The 20936-nt window shown below is 37.4% G+C and overlaps 1 protein-coding gene across 1 annotated transcript in view; it reads right to left on the bottom strand.

Moving 5' to 3' along the window:
- Positions 1–11870, bottom strand: part of arhgef49 (Rho guanine nucleotide exchange factor 49) — a 30214-nt gene extending 18344 nt beyond the window's left edge. The window contains exons 1-2 of the mRNA XM_084123412.1: positions 11749–11870; positions 585–735 (exon numbers count right to left, since the gene is read on the bottom strand). The gene's annotated coding sequence lies outside the window, so the exon portion shown is untranslated. The remainder of the gene's footprint in view (positions 1–584; positions 736–11748) is intronic.
- Positions 11871–20936: the final 9066 nt, after the last annotated feature.

The raw sequence follows: 20936 nt of genomic DNA on the forward strand, positions 1-20936 counted from the left end.
CCAGCATGTTCAGGTGTTCAATTAATATTTGGCCCAATTTAATTAAAACGGAGCTGTTGAAAGCCCTCTGGTATTATCAGGCTAATTTCAACGCTCCATTTGGGAGATAAGGAGAGCGAATCCCCTCTTTTTGTTTTTCTGTGAATTGTACAGTGGCGCGCAGGGAGGATTTATCTTCGTGGGCGAGTAGACTCACTGTCTCAATAGCACTGCCAGTGTTTTCTTTCGCTTGTGCTTGAAAACTGCTGACGTGTGAATAAACAGTCAATTAGCATAAGGAGCTTGTTTAATGAGCATGTGGCACAGGATCAGCTCACGCCGGGCCCACTATGTCCTCTCTGTGTGTGACAGACAGACAGACGCTCCCATCTGCCAAATACAGATGCCAAAAGCCAAAATACAGGAGATTCAAAAAACTCAAACCTGAGGACTGGATCAGTCCGATTCGTGACAAACTAATCAGGTTACCTGACTGATTTTAAATTGTACAGTTAGGCCATACATGTATCTACAGGACTCTGCCGAATGACTGGACCTGGAGGATTGCAGTATGTTAGTCTCTTACGCTAGTCATAAAAACTTACCCCATTTTATCAACTCTGTGTGTGAACCTTTACTCGGCTTGCTTTAGGCTCTCATTCACAGGCTCTGAGCCAACAGAATCCCTTTTGGTTTGGGTTAGAGGTAGACAGACCATCCACAACACCAGACAGCTGAGACCTTACGTACAGGAAGCTACAAAAGAAGAGAAAAAGACATCAATACAGGCATCCAAAAATAATACTGATCAATTTCTGGAATGAAAATTGCCTGCAGTATTTCTATGGATCTTGTGTTTCTGTTTTCTCTGAGAGAAAGCATTTGCTTTGATTGAGGAGATTTTGTGAAGTCAAACACTCGGAATAAAACAAAAAAGTCATCATTGTGGTTTCCCTTATACATATTTATTTTCACTTTCTAAGAAAGACCTATTTTTCTTTCTAGATTTTTATTACTTTTCTCCTAACAAGGCTTTCCTACTTATGAAAGCTTGCAACTTTTTATCTCACAATTCTGACTTTTTCCCGCAATTATGAGTTTATATCTCACAAATCTGAGAAAAAAGGTCAGAACTGCAAGATATTACATTGCAATTCCCAGAGACAAGCTTCCATACTTCATTTGTTCAGAGTATTATGATATTCATAAACATATTAACATACACAACAAACTGTATTCCAAAATTCATTCCTGAATTATTTCAGATCACATGTACTTCAACCTCCTGTGATTCAAGGTTCTGTAATTCAAGGCATGTTGTGGAGTCGAGCCTTACACAATCTCCTCTCTCCTCAATATCAGCCAGAAACCTTCTGGAATTACTTCAAGTTGTGATAGTGGATCTCAGTGAATGTAGTTTCAATGATTCCTCATTACTGAGGGAGACACTGCTCGACCTCCACCAGGATGGAGGAGTCAGGCTTCGGTCAATAAACACATTCAGTTGCTCATCCACTCCATCTTTCTAATCGCATGAGCTCTTGGTGTTTGACGAATGTCTGTCAGTATGTGGTCTAGCTGCTCAATAACACATCTCTGAGTAACATAATTCTGAGCAGCAGGACATCAGTAAAAGTAAGTGAAATAATGGCAAAAAAAGATTCTTTCTACCAAGTTGTACTCATGATATGCATGCATAAGTATTCTGTGCGCACACTTTCATGACCATATGACTGTTATAAGCAGTACTTTTAACGAAGGCTGAACTCAGAATAGCACACTAGCATAATATTCTCATTATTTTTGGAAGAAATACTGTAATAGACTAATATGCTACTGTAGTATGCTATTCCGAAGCTACCAGTTCGAATTATTGTGACGTTTTTTGTTTTTTTTTGTCTGAATTAACTCGGCAGTTCATGGTTACTGAATCAACATCTGTCTTACTATTATTACTTTCATTCATGTTCGTTTAAAAAAAAATGTTTTGGATGGATGAAAAGATGGATGGATGAATGTATGGATACATAGACAGATACACAGACGGACAGGCACGTCCTGATTTTGCAGAGTTAGACGCGTTCCTGGGTCAACATATTTTGTTGATCCTGGAACAACATTTCTGTATGAAAATTTAATCCTAACCATATCCCTAACCCTCAACCTAATCCTACCCATAAGTTATCCCTAAAATCAGACACTTATGTAGGAGCACCTAACCCTGATTGTAAGACTAAACTTGACATAAACTGTAAACTTGTCATTGAAATCTGATTGGTTGATTTGAATGTTGTTCCAGGATCAATAAAGATGTTGATCCAGGAACATGTTGTACTTGGCGAAATCAGGTTCTGTGATATACAGATAGACAGAGCTATCACAAACACACACTAAACTCCTTTGTACCTAATTATCCTCATTATCACCTAATTTTGGCACCTACACCAGGTCAATCCCTAGAGTCAACAAACATAAAGGAAACAAAGAAGAACTGTATCCACAACCATCTAACTCTGTGATTTACAAGCGCTTCTTACACCTGCAAATGTGATATTTTTATTCTTTTTCATCGAGCCACTGGAGCAGTAAGGTTGAACATTGATCTATGAAAGCTTCTCCATGGAGAATCAAAAACTAAAAGGCCACATATTGATTGTATGTGCAGGTTTGTGTGATAGCACAGCAGGGGTGTTTCTAGGTTCAGGGAGGTGGAAAAACATGGAGCGCAGATGGAGATTCATGAGATCTTATCTAGGGGAGTCATATGAGTACATTGGGAGGGAAAAAGAAAATGTTGAATGTGCATGTCTGTGCAGAATGTAGATTAGCTTTAGTTAAAATGGTGATGGTCTACACAGTAAATGTGGGTAACACGCTAGAGCTAAGTAGCCATTCTCGGATTAGTACCTGGCGGTTTCTCCTAATCCATCTGATCCTGCAGAAAGCCGATATACGGGAAAGATCAGGAAAGTCCACATGCTATTGATCATGGCTGCTTATCTCCCATATCTTGCAGTAAGTGGACTAAAGGCTATCTTTACGGACAAATTATCTGTATTAGGGTTTATAGTGTAAATCCAAAAAATTAATGAACTTGTAATATATGATTTGGGAGAGTAAATGTTATCATTAGAGTCTCTAGATATCTTTTCTATCAATTTGTAAAACATGTAAAATGACCCCAGAATGTTTTTGACCACCTAAGTTACACAAAATCAGTTTTATTGTATAAATAATACAATGTAAAATGTGGCATCCTCAAACAAGTTTTACTACGTCATATATATAAGAATATATAATATATATGAAGACTTCAGATGCAAAAGCCTCTAAGTGCCATCTGAAATTTTCTTCTAGAATGATCATTTTTATCAAGCTTGTATGTTTATGTTCAGTTATTTCACTTTAATGGCAATGAAAATGACCAATTAATTGTTATTAAAGTGAAATTACTGGAAAAAATTTCAGATGGCACTTAGAGGCTTTTGCATCTGAAGTCTTCATATATATATTCTTATTCAGTTTCTTTTTACCTATAGTGGAATGACATTCATACAATTTAAGTGTCCAAACACTTTTTTGGACCTCTTGAAAGCATGAATAACCTTTCATAGCATTGCTTCAGCATCTGTTTCTCAGGCAGGTGAAGTAGTCATGGAGGTGAGGTAGTTACAGTAAGAGCGAGTGCTGTATAATCAGATGCAGAACTGAAGAGCTTTTCTATTACCTGTCAGCAGAGCACCGCACTCATTCTGACAAGAGCAGCCGAGACAGAGCTGGGTTACGGGCTCTTCAAAGTAAGAGGAGACGGCATCAAAACATGTTAGAGTGAGACTCAGGAGAGGTGAAGACTCAAGTACCAGCATACCTTAGTTAATTAGGATTCAACTCTGCCATGAGTTCATTGCATTCAACGTTGCACCAAACTAAGTCTGTTGTCTACCATATCTGCAACAAAGTCTGCTGTCTAGCCAAATGAAATAAAACAGTTTGTCACATATACTGTAGTAATTAAATGTATCATGCATGGTATCCAAGGTGAACACTGTACATCATGAAGATTAAAAAAAACCTTGACAGATAAACTATAGGGTGTCTTTTCCTGTAGCTCAAAATTGTTTAGTGAATATTTTATGCTTGTGAAGTGTTAACTGAGTTGATGAATAATGCATTAGGTAGATTAGGTGAGAGAAGCATTGTTAGTGCACAAGTTTTTCCATAAACATTAGTCTACATACAGTACTATTCTTAGCCGAGTTGCCCTTTGATAAAAGACTGCAGGTTTGAAGCACTAGTACTTGGTACACATTACAAAGCTGTACTGAAGTTATTGCTATCACTAATTGGTGCACAAAGATGTGACGATCTTGCTGTAAATCATTATATCTGGCAGAGTATAGACATTGCCTCAAATTACTAGCTCAGATCATGTCATTCTAGCCAGCAACAACAAAAGGCAATTTACAGAGCTTGCATTTCCAAGAGACGCACACATCAATTTGGCCATGGATCAATGTCTGCCGGTCGTCATGTTGGTGGATGTGTTTAATTAATGACCAAGCTGCCACATGCAATATCATTAGTGCATGATTTCACCCAGAAAATTAGAGTATTATAGAAATAGTATTTATTGAAGAGCCAGTGTAACCCAATTCATCAGTAAATTTGCCTCCATACCACAAAGTCTTCCAAGCATTAAATGCTGAATACGAGGGCAAAAAATAGTAGGCTAAGTCTTTCATACAGATATCCTCATTCTAATAAGACAGACCACTACTTACATAATGCATAGCGAGACATGGGTGAGGATACAAATCTTTTCCATGAAATGAATATACATTGAAGCCCTGTGTGATAAAACACAGTCATTAGCTGATTTCTGCCTTGAAAAGCAGAGGGAAATGAAGCAAGATGATAATTGCCTTTCAGACTGATGAATCAATGCACTGCAGCTCCCCACAAGGATTTTTTTTCCTCAATTAGATAAGTCACATGAACATGATACGCTGCTCTGAAAGATAAAGCCGGTAGTTACGGGCAAAGTGTCAACAGAAGTCGGTACTGCCTTCAGAAACAGTGTGTGTCAGGGAAAAATAAAGGAAAAATTATCTATTGCTGCAAAATCATACAAACTATAAAGGAAAATTATAAAGTATTGGAAACATTCCAATCTCCTTCTCAGAAGCAGGCTGACAATACATAAATGCTTTTTATTATTACATCTGAATAAAATTGCTGTTCCAAGTATATTTCTAAAGTACTACCATACATTTTGGACACAGTACCATGTAAATACCACGATGCATTATCAATAAGTATAGTTGACGTAAAATGTGTCCTTGGACTCATTATCAAGATTATGTGTTAAACTGTCACTGTATACATGAAACTTTAACCTATACTGTTCAGAAGTTTGGGGTTGGTCAGATTTTTTTATGCTTTTGGAAGAAGTCTTACGCTTTCCAAGGCTGCATTTATTTGATCAAAAATACAGTAAACAGTAATATTGTGGAATATTATTACAATTCAAAGTAAATGTTTTCTATTGTAATATATTTTACATAGGCTTCTAGGCAATTTCATTCTGCCGGTCCAGAAAAGTTAGTAAAAACATCGTTAAAATAGTCCAAGTGACTACAGTGGGTCAACCTTAAGTTTATCAAATGACGAGAATACTTTTTGTGTGCAAAACAAAAACAACGACTTTATTCGGCTATTCATTTTCTTCCATGTGCATGGGCCTCTGACGTGAGTTCACGAGAGCGCCACGACGCATGTGCGAGAACTGAGAAGACGACGTCCACAGTACAATTTTTTTTTGGCCATATCAGCTTTTGACATCACTAGTTAATTTTAAATAGTCTTGCAGCCTGACAAATGAATTTATAAATATAATTTAACATGAGATCATAAAATAAACATGCATAATAAAAAGAATAGGCAAAATGCTATTTCATGCATTTTGAGTAAAGCTTGTTACACCACCGAACATCCCACATTATTTATGTCAACTATCCACATACCAAAATACCATAGTAAATTCATCAGATGCCATCAATGCACCATGATACCACCCCAGTGCTTTTGTAAGGCTTTAATGATTTGTGGAACATTTAGGCTACAGCTGAACCAACAAACCTCAATTTTACTCATACGAGAACTATTACAATTACTGTATGTTATATGTATAACAGAGTAAATCATTTATTTTTTGTTTTTAAAAGCAGATAGACTCATCGGTTGTCATATAGTCAGCCCAGGGCTCTTTCCTCTTCATCCTAAGTGTGTCTCTGTTTGTGTTTTCATTGGATAATGAAACCAGCAGCTTTGGCAACAGTAACAATAACAAAAACAGCCTACGAACCAGCAGACTTCACACTTATCAACCAGAGAGAAAGAGAGAGTGCTATGGATTCAGTGTGAAATACTGTGAATATAACACGAGAAAACTGTGCCAAGGACAAAGAGGGATGGGATAGGACAGGACAGGAAAAAGTGATTGATAGGTGAGAGCAGACAGCCTGATAAAAGAGTTAGCTGTGGAGAGCAGGAGACACGAGCGATGAGAGATGAGCGGTGAAGAGAGGAGACAGAGGTAGAGAGAGAGAACATCCCTGGAGCTCCGCTGATAGGCAACAGCGCTTGTAATAAGGCAGGATTGCTGTAAGAAGCAAATGGCCCTGTGGCAGAGAGAGACAGATATGGGCTAAACAGAAAATGATGCTATCACTGAATCACTGACAGCTCTCATTTCTCTCTCATTTACACTGTCCTGAACTTCACAATCCTGAAGCAAAGCTCTAACCAGTCCAGACCATAGCTTTAAACCAAATAAGTTGTTATTTGCTAAAATCTTTACCCAATTCATTTTACCCTGTGAGAGAAATACAAATAAAAATCCAAGAACCTGCACCACAGGGTTCATAGATTACTAAAACAACGAAGAATGAAGAAAGCTAACTTTTGGCTTTTCAAATATAATGTTTACGTGACTGAGTTTAAAAACAAAACGTACTTTCTCCAAATCTACATTTCTGTCAGGACCACTACCGTCAAATACGATTGACAATTAGCATACAGTTTGGATTGGCGGTATGGTTCCGTTCTGGGCGAGAACTCCCTGCGCATCCATGCAGCCTAGCATGGATAAGAGCAGGGAGAGCAGCAATAACCCCCCTTGGGGTAAACAGAACAGAACCAACATGAAAGTTATAAAAAAAAAAAATGAAAATATATTTAATTCAAGATTTTAAAGTACAACATAATCGAGAATTTATTCTGATTCAAGGGGAATCAGAATGCCAAATCCTGACTGGGCAAGAGGAGGAGCTGGGGATGGAGGAGGGTAATTAGCTCCTGAGAAACGCGATAGCTGCTGATAATACTGAAGGAGCTTATATACGGTGATCGGCGTCGTATTCCTAAAGGTAGACGTGGATCAGCTGATGCGAGCTTGACTAACGTGACCTGCCAGAACTAACGCTATGCTTGATTTGTACACAACCTTTGTACCCCAAAAGTTTGGGGATTAAGATGTTTTTGAAAGAAGTGTCTTCTGTTCAATAAGGCAGCATTTATTTGATCAAATATACAGTAAAAACTGTAATATTGTAAAATATTATAATGATTTCATTTTAAATGTAATATATTTTAAAATGTAATTTATTCCTGTGATGGAAAAGCTGAATTTTCAGTGTCACATGACCCTTCAGAAATCATTCTAATATAATGATTTGCTGCTCAAGAAACATTTCTTATTATCAATGTTGAAAAGAGTTGTGCTGCTTAATATTTTTGTGGAAACAGTGAAACATGTTTTCAGGCTTCTTTGATGAACAGAATGTTCAAAAGGATAGCATTTATTTGAAATAGCACCTTTTTTTGTAACGATTCAAAGGTCTTTAATATATTTTGATCAGTTTAATGAATCCTTTCTCAATAAAAAAATCTTACGGACCCCAAACATTTGAACGGTAGTGGGTTAGCCAAGGTCAGCCGAGATTTTAGTCCAATAGATCTTATCTTACTGTATTATTTATACATAAAACATGACACATAATTTTCAAAGTGACAGACAATAAGTATTGGTAACACAGCCATACATAACTCAGTCAATATAGCAATCTATACTACATTACGGGCTGTGGAATTAAATGGATGATAGAGATGAACAGCATCACACTTCTCTTTCAGTAGAGCAGGGCTGTTCGATGTCCTCAGGAGCTGCCTGTGGCTGTCATATTTCAACAGCTCCATATGAGCCCTAATCACCATCCACTGGGAGAACATCACAAGACCCACACAACCCTGTCTTTAGGGGCCCTCCCACACACACACATCAGCTCCTTTGTTGTTCTTTGTGAATGAAGAAGGGATCAAAGCAGCGGATCTCTACGTGAAGGTGCCCCAATCTCCGTCAGAGCCACTTGGCCGGTAATGGGCTTTCATCGGGGGGTGATGAGGTGAGAGCAGTATAGGACAGACGGGGGGAGAAAGGGGGATTAGGAATTAGAACAGGAGGGGGACAGCAATTGATCAGCTGTCATCTCCGCTTACAGTAGGCTGGCGCAACTTTCACAGGAAAATATCCAATCCAACTGGGTAAGATGAACACTGGGCAGAATCATCTCCATTTCAAAGTGGATTCATTTGAATGAGACCGTGGCCCACAAATGCAGCAACAGAATACAGTTCAGCAAGATTACAAAAGCCTCCATTTAGAAAACCCAACATGGATAAAAAATTTTTTTATGATGACATTACTATTAATGAATTATGAACGATAAACATAAACATTAAAATACATGGTAACACTTGAAAAAATGTCCCATTAGGTGACATTAGTCACCTAATAGTTTGTGTTAGCTCAGGTCAAGTAAATATGTTAGTAAATTAGTAAATGTTAGTATTAGTAAATGTTAGTATTAACATTAAGTAAGATTAATAAATGCTTTAGAAGTATTTGTCATTGTTAGTTAATGCAGTTAACAAATGGAACCTTATTGTAAAGTGTTACCAAATATATAAACAAAACCATAATGTGAACCTATATCACATTTTGATTCGACTCCATAATGAGATGGTTTACTGCTGGTTTACTGGCATTCTCTGATGCAGTATAATTATTCCAAACATTCATCACACATGAACAATGGCAGTTCAATGCCAATGCCCCACATACTTGCACCATAACCGTCTCCTCTTCCAGATAACAAAACCAAGCTCTGGCAGTTCACATAGCAGACCTTTTATTTCTCCAAAAACATGCTTAGCATTCTGCATTGACATAATGTGAACCTTGCCTCAAACTATTTAGGTACAGATTACAGACAGTCTGAGACAAATATGAAGGGTATCTTACAAGTCAAATGATTTACATGGATTCATTTCTATGGGAGAGTTCACTGAGAAATTAAGGAATTCTGCCATCATTTACTCACAGCCATTCTAAAACGGAACTGTCAGAAAAAAAAAAAGTGCAAACATTTTTAGTGGTACAACACTGAGGCAATATCCTTAAAGGGACAACTTTGTACTTTATATCTAAAATGTGTATTTAGTACCTTAATAGTAGTAATGTGTACCCATAAGGTAAAAGGGGTAAATAAGGTACAAAGATCTACGTCAGTTGCTGCCTTCTATTTTTAATTATAATCAAATTGGCTGTACAAGTCATTTCAACTTAAATTATATTAAACTGACTTTTGAATCTCACAACTTAAAAATAAGTTGAGTTATTTTAGTTAGTTAACTACATTAGTTAACATGAACTAATAATGAACTGCACTTCTACAGCATTTATTAATCTTTGTTAATATTAATTTCAACATTTACTAATACATTTTTTAAATCAAAAGTTGTATTTGTTAACATTGGTTAATGCACTGAACTAACATGAACAAATAATGAACAGCTGTATTTTTATTAACTAATACAGTAACAAATATATTGCTCATGATTAGTTTATGTTAGTTAATACATTAACTAATGTTAACAAATGAAACCTTATTGTAAAGTGATACCAGTTAAAGTAATGTAAAAACACTTATTGATCATATTTTTTCACAGTGCAGTGACTAGGGCAGTATCCAAATATGCATATTTCCTTACTATACAAAGGCAAAAAGAGAGAATTGTGTCTGAATTATAAGTATCCATAAAACGGTAAGCAAAAAGTAGCCGGATGACCTACTACTTCCAGGAAGATTTTGAATTGTGCATCCACCATCAAATGGACACTATACTAACCCATGAGGCCACGCGGGTTTTGAACGGCAGTGAAGCAATGCAACGGAAGCTGGTAGGTCATGTGACAGTGACAACATGAAGAATATTGTACGTTCGAATTTCTACACACATTAGTATTATAGAACACACGTTTTTAATGGTTGCAAAGTAATTACTAATTCAAAGTATTTAGAGAGTATAAGATTTTAGCCAAGCTGGTGTACCCCTAAAAGCACAATTCTTGCACATCTTTTCCAAAAGTGTGACTGTATTTTTTTCCATAAAACACAAAAGGAAGCTGCTCTTTTCCATACAATGACTGTGGGTGGTAACCGGGTGCTGTCAAACTCCAAAAAGAAATAAAAAAACAACAACAGAAAAGTGGTTCATCGAACTTGCCTACTACACTCCTAGTCTTCCGAACTCACATGATAGCTTTTCAAGTTCTTTGTTTGGAAAAGAGAAGCTTGGAAACACTGAAATAACTCATTTTCAGTTCCACAGACACAGGTTTCAAAAAACATGAGGTAGCGTAAATGATGCCAGAGTTTTTATTTTACTTCTTTAAATTACAAGACAGCTCAGTGAAAACCCTTTAGTCAGAAAGCAAATTGATTATCAGATGCCCACCCAACCTTTCAGCTCCACAGAGAAGGCGTGATCCCCTGATGGATATGCAAACCTGCAAGTGTCACTTCAATTTATTTTCCAATTTCCTGTCCACTGAGATACCCTCGCTCTTTCTATCTATCGCTCTACTGTCCGACTAGATGAAATATTGAGGGGCTGAGGAGCAACCTAGCCCATTTTTATCCCATGTGCGCCAGACACTAAGCTGATGGTGTTGAGCATCCCGGCTCAAGTTCTGTATAGCGCTCAGTGCCCACACAACAACACACAATAAATCAACGAAGCATTTCATTAGGGTAGACGGCTACATCTCCAGCGAGCCTGTGCTCTGTGTATTGTTAAGGTGCACGGTGGTAGACCAGGTCAGGCTCAAAACTAGAATTCCGGTGTTGTCACAACGAAACAGCCTGACCCCTTACTCCCATCGTCACGACGACACGTCAAGGGGTCAGTGAGGCATGACAACTCCACACAACAGAGGGATCGTGTGACAGAGCAGCGAGTATAAATGTATTCAGCTCTTCTCTCTCTCTCTCTCCCTCCAGAGGTCTATCCTCCGCTTCAGATCTGTCCAATGTCATAAGCAGAAGTATGCAAATGACATTCACACTGCTCTCTTGTACTGTTCAGCAAGTCTGCTCTGCATATTCGAAAATGGAAATCTCCTCGGGTGGCATTTCACTCAAAAACCATGAGAAATCACATAAATAAACTGCATATGTTTACTGAAATATTAATTTAAAAAAAAGGTGAATACACTAGATTAAATTCCGGCACAAAAACATATGTTCCTTCATTCATTCCTAACAAATCATCCAATTCAACAAGCACAAAATAAAAAGCTTTTTAAAAGCATAAACCAGTTGTAAAATTAGTCAAAATCCTCCCCACTCTCCATCTAGAGTTACATACCTCTTTCTCATGCAGAAACGACAGGTAGGAGACGAGAAGGCAGACCATGTCAGCAGAATGAGGAGTGCGCACGCAGCGGTCTATTCCAGTCTGATGAGATACAGCATGTGAGCTGCTTTAGCTCTCTCAGCTATTGTTACAGCCGCCAGCTCCTCACTGAGCATGCTCCAAACACCACTCCACTCACTGTTGGCATGGGAACCACTCAAGCACAGACCTCACTATAAAGGACCTCCCTGAGATACACTCTCTCGTTCCCCCCCCCACCTGTCCCCCTCAAGGGGGTTTTCCTTGTTTTTGCGTCTGTGTAACCCTGTGAACCCAAAGCAAAGCTCTACAGGCGATAAATTGACGTATACAACATCCACTCATGAAGTTTAACTGAGCTAAGATGGAAAGGCAGGAGTGATCTAACATCCTTTTCTTTGTCTTAATCTTAAATTAATTGCAGCTTAATCCAAACTGTGATGTTATGAAAAAAATAAGATTTAAATTACACAATCACAATTTGACCTTAAGCAGTGTAGAATTAAATAATATATATATATATATATATATATATATATATATATATATATATATATATATATATATATATAAATTAATAAATAAATAAATATCTGAATAAATTAATAAGACTAATAAATTAGTTTATTTAGGTAGTTAAATTTAATTAAAATAACTTTAAATAAATAAATACAAATATATTACCTGGTTAGGTTTCTGGTTTTATATTTATTTAAAATAAATAAATAAATAAATATCGACATAAATACATACATACATTAATAACAACTAGTTTATCTAGATTTATATATATATATATTGTTTTTAAATAAATAAATATCTATAAATAAATAATAAAGTAGTTTATCTAGGATGTTATATTTCATTTAAAATTAAATAAATATTTAACAATAAATAAATAAAATAAGATTACCTAGGTTTTTGGTTTTATATTTATTAAAAATAAATAAATGTCAACATAAATACATACATAAATATAAATGAACTAGTTTATCTATATTTTCTAGTTATATTTGTTTTTAAATAAATTAATATCTAAAAATAAATAGATCTAAAAAAAACAAAATCTAAATAAATCAACTAGTTTTTCAAGATTTTTTTATATTTGTTTTTTCAAATAATTAAACACCTATAAATAATCTAAATTAAAAAAGGTTATATAGGTATATATAGGTTTTTAATATTTATTTATTTATTTATTTAAAAATGACAAACAAATAAATAAATAAATAAATATCTAAAATCTAAATAAATAACTCACAATTCCAAAGCACGGGATGTAGTCTCTACTGGAACGCAGTGCAGGATTTTGCAGCATTTCTCCGAATTCCCATGAGAGGGCTTTCAGAGCATATTAGCTGTGCTCTGTAATTACAGTATGTTGTGTGGGGCTGAGGTGGCCAGGCCATATGGAGAGAGCTAATCCTCTACATAACCACACATGCTCCTCGGCTCCTCCAGTGAACAGACATCAGCTGAGCCTGTCAAGCACGCACACTGGATCTCTGGGCTCAGGCATGGAGCGGCCAGGTCAAAGGAAGGGATTTCCTCTTTGTCTCTGCCATATACCTCGGTGATCTATTGGGCCCAAGGCAAGCGCAGGAGGCCGGCAGCCGATGCATTATCCACATTTGATACCAAGCTCCCTGGAGAGAGAGTCAAATGTACTATTAGCTTTTGTTTCAAGGCTTCTAGTGTTACATTAGCCAAGTGGCACTTTTATCAGTGAATCTAACAGCTTATTTTGTTTTTTTATTGAGAAATTTATCTTTATAACTTATTAATCACGATATGTAGCTGTATTTGGCACTTTAATGGCTAACCGCAGTCGTGGTGAGATCGAAATAAAATCACAGGTCCCTGTGGTTCAGTTGGGGTTGGTTTAATACACTACAGCCAGTAAATGCTTCATCCATTAGCTTGAATGCTTCTCCAGAGGGACAGATTTATAGTCTTTATAGAGCAGTGGCACACAGTGCAAATAGAAGAAACATGGCGAGTAAAAAATCACAAATATCATCAGATTAACAGTAAAACGTGACTAAATGATCAAATGACTTAAATTAAAAAAACGTACCAAAAAGTACGATGGTAATACCATGTTTTTGGATGTAGGCCCTATTTGCATAGTGGTAGGCAGCGTGGTATGGGTTTCTTCAACTAGGCAATTTTGACCCTGTGTAGACAAATAAAAACAAACTCTCTTAAAAGTCCCCATGTAGTCAATAATTTTATCCCTTAAAACTCATATTTGATCACCAAAATGAAATATTTAAATGTTTTTTCCTGTGAAAAAAAAAAGAAAAGAAAAATCTTCATTCCTTAAATTAGCTTGAATGCAACTTCTACACCCTTGCTTCAGTACACGCAGCTCCTTGAATATGCTAATTAGCCCCGCCTCAACTCACGCAAGCTCACAGATTCACTCGGCCAACTTACTGAGGTAAACGCTGCACAATGGTATCGCTCTTTACAACGTAATGGCAATTAATATGATTAGCCTTTTTGCTTGACTATGTTATCAGATAGCTATGTGTTGCTAATGTTACACAAACCATGTTCCTGTTAAATCTACCTGAATTTTCATATCAACAGAAAAATATACCTGGATAACCTGGCATCTCTCTGAGACTCCCCTGCTTGTTCGCTCGCTGTTAAATGTTATGCTAAAGCCCGCCAGCACGTTGACATGATTGGTTACAAGATAGTTTGTGACGTCAGAAACACCACCGATTTCAAACCGCGTTTTTTTAGAATCTATGGTTTAGAGTCTAATTGTTCACTGCAGTTAAGAGAAAATACTCAGCAATGGTTGTTGACTTCTGAATCTGCACATGGTTTGTCTTAAAGCACAATAAAAACACCACAAAGATATAGGCTAGTCAACATTAAAAAACTTTATTTTCACCACAGGGGGACTTAAATTTCACACTCTCAGTAATTTATGTAATTTTTTACTGTGAAATATGATTACAATTTAAAATAACTGTTTTCTATTTTACGTCATACTGTAATTTATTCCTGTGATGGCAAAGCTGGATTTCAGCATCATTACTCCAATCTTCAGTGATCCTTCAAAAAATAATATGCTGATTTGCTGCTCAATAAACATTTATTATTATTATTAAAGCAGTTGAAAACAATTGTTGCTTAATATTTTTGTGGAAACCATGATAGTTTTTTCAGGATTATCTGATGAATAGAAAGCTGAAAAGAAAAGCATTTATTTGAAATAGAAATATTTACTACTGTCACAGCAGAATAAAATGATGAATTTCTTTAAAAAAGTAAAAGTTTTGATGTGACCTTCATTTAACAGTTGCAGACATACAAATCAACCCACTGGACATAAAAGTGCCTTCAGTTGAAGAAACATCAATTTAGAGCCAAGTGAATTAAGCTTTTTTTTTTTTTTTTTTACAACTGCACAAATTAGATCCAGATTTCGAATACACAGTGTTGGTAGCTATGACTGGGAGAGTGGAACCATTAAAGAGATTGAAGAGCCTCAGGGCTTAGAGAGAGAGAGAGAGAGAGTCTCTAGCTGGTGGCCGTGACACTCAAGATGCAGAGCGGCCACAGAGCAGCGGCCGTCACCCTGCCCAAAGACTCCACCATTACTAATTTATGAGGGCTCTACCAAGCCTCAATAATTCATTCACCCAGCTCCACACAGTGATCACTGAAGCACAGACCGCCTTTCACACAAGACAAAAAAAAAAAATGAATAAATAAACACAATTCTCTTTCAGACAAGGTTCGCCTCTCCATTATGAGATTTTTTTTTCTGCAGCGGAGGGACTATATTTGGTACTGCATATGAATCAGCATCTGACGCACAAAAAAAGCTGATGCAGCATTCACAAAACCAAGTGAACAACTGTTCATATGACAGAATAAAAAGGGGTTATTGAAAACCTCTGTTGAATTATGAGAAGAATCAAAGCAAAAAGATTAAAGATTAAATACATGAAATCTACAAAAATGTATTTATTATTGTTTTATGGTGTCAAAAAAACACCACAATGAATTAACTAAGAATACACTGACACATAATGCTTGTTAGTGATGTCCCTAAAACCTAATCTGATGTCATAAAAATGTATTACTTTAGCTAAAGGACTCTATATCCTATATTTGGCACCATTATGGGACACAATATTGGTATTGAAAAGTGGAAGGATGTGGGACAATCGATTGTATTGTACCATGAGAAAAGGGATCACATAACACACTGACACAAATACAGAGAGAGGGCAGCTCGGTCTAACACACTGACACGCATATGGTGCATGTGAGCATCTCCAACTAACTAAACAAAGAAACTGTATGGGATGTGCATATATAATGTATCAGATGTAGGTCAGTGCTCGGCTATGCTCCTGTGTGCGGTACTCATATAAATGCATATGTTGAATATGCTGAGGTGGTGGCTGGTGCTGGCATCACTTCCTGTGTTACTCTGAGCCTGGGAAACGACATGGGAACTGTCCCACATTCCTCAGATGAGTCACGACTGGGGACTGCAAACGTGTATAGCAGGAATGTATTGTCATTTGTGCATGGGACCATGTCAATGAGACTAAGGTATTGACCCAACTGTATTCAATGAAGCTGCAACAGATACCAATGTTATATGTGTGCAGTGTGTGAGTGGAAAGTTTGATTAGTCCATTGGGGCAGACAGTCGATGTCAATGTTTATATAATAACTAACCCACATTCTTACAGTCAGGTTCTGATGGTTCTCCCTGTTTGTTAACAGATCTCTGGTTAAATGCTTTAAACATGGAGAAAGTCAAAACGCAATCAAATTTCTGAGAAGCATTGAATCCAAGTGTCTCCTATAATTATACCACAAATCCATATTTGCCCACGTGATCATGCCATACAATGTTTCCCAGATTCCCACAGCTTTCTAACCTTACATTAGCTTCGCTATTCCTAATACTCATACAGGATAACATACTTTCACATAACTTGTCCCACACAATATAAGCTAAACCCTTGAATGACACCTCAATATTCTAATTATGCAGCTTTTAGAGGTGTGCTATAATGTTTCTAATGAATGGACATACAGTATAAAACTGACAAAATACATGGTCTGAATAGTGGATCTAAGCCACCAGAATATAATGCAGACTTGATAGGGCTTTTCACACTGCGCATAACCCCGGGTTATCACGTTCTAAACCGATTTTAACCCTGGGTAAAGGAACGTTTAACACTTGTAATTTAGTAGCGGGGTTAGCACCGCTTTTTTACCCGGGGTTAGCCGCACATTGCATTAGAATGTTATAGCTAGACTTTTAGCAACAGACAACCAATCGCATACTCATATTTGCGTGCTTTGGACAGTCACGGAAACACTGTGCATTGTATAAACAGCAAATTCAGCGTTTGAGAGGAAAGCGGTCAAATGCTGACAGAAAACACAACATTTGAGTGAAGAAGAGACCATTTCATTCTTACCTTTATAGTCCGAAATGTCCATTCAGTATAAACTCGATGGTACAGTCGGCAATACGAGGATGTGCAGTGCTATGTTATGTTTACAGGTCGCATGCTGCGTTCATCCAATCAATGACACTACTACTGACACCTACTACATATATGCAAAAAAGAACGTTATGGATTAATTGTAAATTATGAGCAGTGTGAAACGTGAAGCAAGATAACCCAGGATTCCGTTTAGCCAGGGTTTAGAATAACCCAGGGTTAACTATTTCAAGTGTGAAAAGCCCTGATGAGTGCTTAACCTTCTAGAACAACAGAGCAGAGCAACATAACACCCTAGATACGACCCAGAACACCCTAGCAATGACCCATAACACCCTATCAACCACCCAGAAAAACCTAGTAATGCCCTAGCAACCACATATAACACTCTAGCAATGACCCAGCCCAGAACACCCTATCAACCACCCAGAAAACCCTAGCAATGCCCTAGCAACCATCCATCACACTCTAGCAATGACCCAGCCAAGAACACCCTATCAACCACCCAGAAAACCCTAGCAATGCCCTAGCAACCATCCATCACACTCTAGCAATGACCCAGGCCAGAACACCCTATCAACCACCCAGAAAACCTTAGCAATGCCCTAGCAGCCACCCACATCACTTTAGCAACACCCTAGCAACCACCCATAACACTCTAGCAATGACCCAGGCCAGAACACCCTATCAACCACCCAGAAAACCCAAGCAATGCTCTAGCAACCACCAATCACACTCTAGCAATGCCCTAGCAACCACCCATGACACTCTAGCAATGCCCTAGCAACCACCCATAACACCTAGCAATGACCCAGGCCAGAACACCCTATCAACCACCTAGAAAACCCTAGCAATGCCCTAGCAACCACCCATAACACTCTAGCAATGCCCTAGCAACCACCCGTAACACCCTAGCAATGACCCAGGCCAGAACACCCTATCAACCACCCAGAAAACCCTAGCAATGCCCTAGCAACCACCCATAACACTATAGCAATGCCCTAGCAACCACCCACAACACTAGCAATGACCCAGGCCAGAACACCCTATTAACCACCTAGAAAACCCTAGCGACCACCCATAACACTCTAGCAATGCCCTAGCAACCACCCATAACACCCTAGCAATGACCCAGGCCAGAACACCCTATCAACCACCCAGAAAACCCTAGTAATTCCCTAGCAACCACCCACAACACTAGCAATGACCCAGGCCAGCACACCCTATCAACCACCCAGAACACCATAGAAATGACCCAGAACACTCTTGCAGTGCCCTAGAATCCAGAGCACCATGACATCATGACGGTGAGTTTTACATGGACAACACTATTTGTATTTTCTTCTGAAAAGGTACAAATATGCTCAAACATTGTTACATGCTATACAAAAGGATATTATAAGAAAATAACCAATAATGTAGGCTAATCTGCACATTCCACTAAATGTCATCACTTTCAGATTTACCAACTTAAATACCCGAATTACATTTTTATAGTCTATTCGCAATCAAAGTTTTTTATGCATGGGAAAACTGCACAGTCAACACATAAAATCCTTGTACACTGTCCAAACAAAACATCACAGCTCACATTAATTTTCCACAGCATAAACAGTGTTTCCCCCTCCTAATATATGTATGTTTGTCCTCCGGGACTCTGTACAATGTAGTAAACTCATTTCACAATGCTGCTTTTTTACTTCAAGTAAATTGTTTTAATATTAATGCCTTATTTAGATTTTATAGTTTAGAAAAAACTGTAGACTCAAAATCTTTGTATTTAAGTCTCTTTAAATCCTTTTTTAATGACGATGATATTGTCATCTGCCTGCCTTGAAAGAGTCAAGATCTTCAATAGCATTGTAATGACTTATAATCATCTGCTTACAATTGCTTTTTGTAAATTGTTTCATCCATCCTCAGGAAGTGGGTGGTACCTGGAAATGGCCCATATTTGGTCAGAATTGTTCTTATTAATTGATTTAATTGAATGAATAGGGCGTTATTCAAAGTCAACTTTATGTAAAACATGAGGAAGAGCTGAACTCCTCAATGGCATCAGTATTTACACAACAAAAGGGGTCTTAAGCCCTTTCAGCATATATCAAGCTCCGGGACTATTATGATGCAGAATATTCAATGCATTTGATGCTGAACGCTATGCAGATGAAGCCCGGCAACAGCCATGGATGATTTTGCGACCAACAATGTGGTCATTTCATGTCACCATTTCAATGGGGGTTTCCATCAGCCTTGATGTAGAGAGAATATAAAACTGCACATTGAATGCATTACTAGCCCCTTGATGGCCTTTAGTTCATCAAAACAACTATGAAAAAACAGAGAAATGATTGAAGGCATCCAGGTGACTTTGATAATGTAAAACAAGTAACTAAAAGAAACCACAGTCTGTCTAAATTAAGTGTATGCATTGATGCCTCCGCTGATACATTAAACATACATAATATGAAAGGTTTCACAGTATTCTATTAAATGTTTTTGATCTTATTGTGTGATTTTTGAAAAAAAATTAACCTTGTCATTTTTCAATAAAAGTCATAACGACTTCTCTCCAAACTTCTCCAATCATTTAGTCTGCTTAAACCCACCCCTGCAAGCTTGTGGTGGTCATCTGCCTCCATTTTTGAATGCCACGCTCACATCTCATCCAATTGACAACCGATGCATACTGTAGAACTAAGGTCCACCATACATTTTTTTTTTTTTTCAATATGGAAGAAAGATCAGACACTACTTCTGTTTCGTCGCAACTGTAACATCAGCAATGTATACAGTAAAAGCAGGAGGCCTATTAAGTGCTGATATTATCATACAGTTATATATTCTGAGCAGAGCAGTTGTGCATAATGTACTTTAGTCAAGACTCAACAGTTAATAAAGCCTATTACACAGACATTTTGCAAATTTAAATTTTAATTTTGCCTCAAGGTCATTCAAATTTTTGAATTACAACAAGCAAATTACATTTTCAAAATCAAATAAAACATCTTTATCCACCGACACATATTGGTCCATGTGATAAGGTGACCTACTTTAACAAAACGATCCAAACACACCAAAGGGGACATTCATAATGCTGCACAATGATATGTGTTGTGTCAGAGCTATACAGCACAAGAGGAGTACCAAATTGGCACATTTTGTTCCTTTGCTTTATTCCCAAACTTGACTAATTTGTCATGAGCCTCAGATTAAAAACTGTAAAACTAATTATGCTTTAGTCATCTGCATGCTCTTCATAAAATCCATCATCATAACAATGTCATGTGGTATTCTAGTTGTGAAACTGTTTTAGTAGCATTTCTGATTATTCTGTCTCTTGAGATAAAGCGACATGCCTCGTATCAAGGGCAAGGCCAGACTGATATAATATTGTTCTTTCGGCAGTGGTAAATCTTCCAGAGGAGATCCACACTTGACTTTAGGCAAAACAAACAGTAGCTATAAAATGTAATTTGCATCTAAGCCATGTTCAATAATGGAACATTAATAGTTTGTTGAAATAAAACACTCAAAGTATATGTAATCTACAGGAGATATGCAAATGAGCTCTGAGTGACTCATACTGAGCAGTTCTGAGCTCATCTGTCCTTGCAGCTCTCCTGCCACGTTTTCTGCCAGTGAACATGATGCATGTCA

This window comes from Abramis brama (genome assembly GCF_963993115.1).
Source record: "Abramis brama genome assembly, chromosome: 8".
In the NCBI taxonomy this organism is placed as follows: Eukaryota; Metazoa; Chordata; class Actinopteri; order Cypriniformes; family Leuciscidae; genus Abramis; species Abramis brama.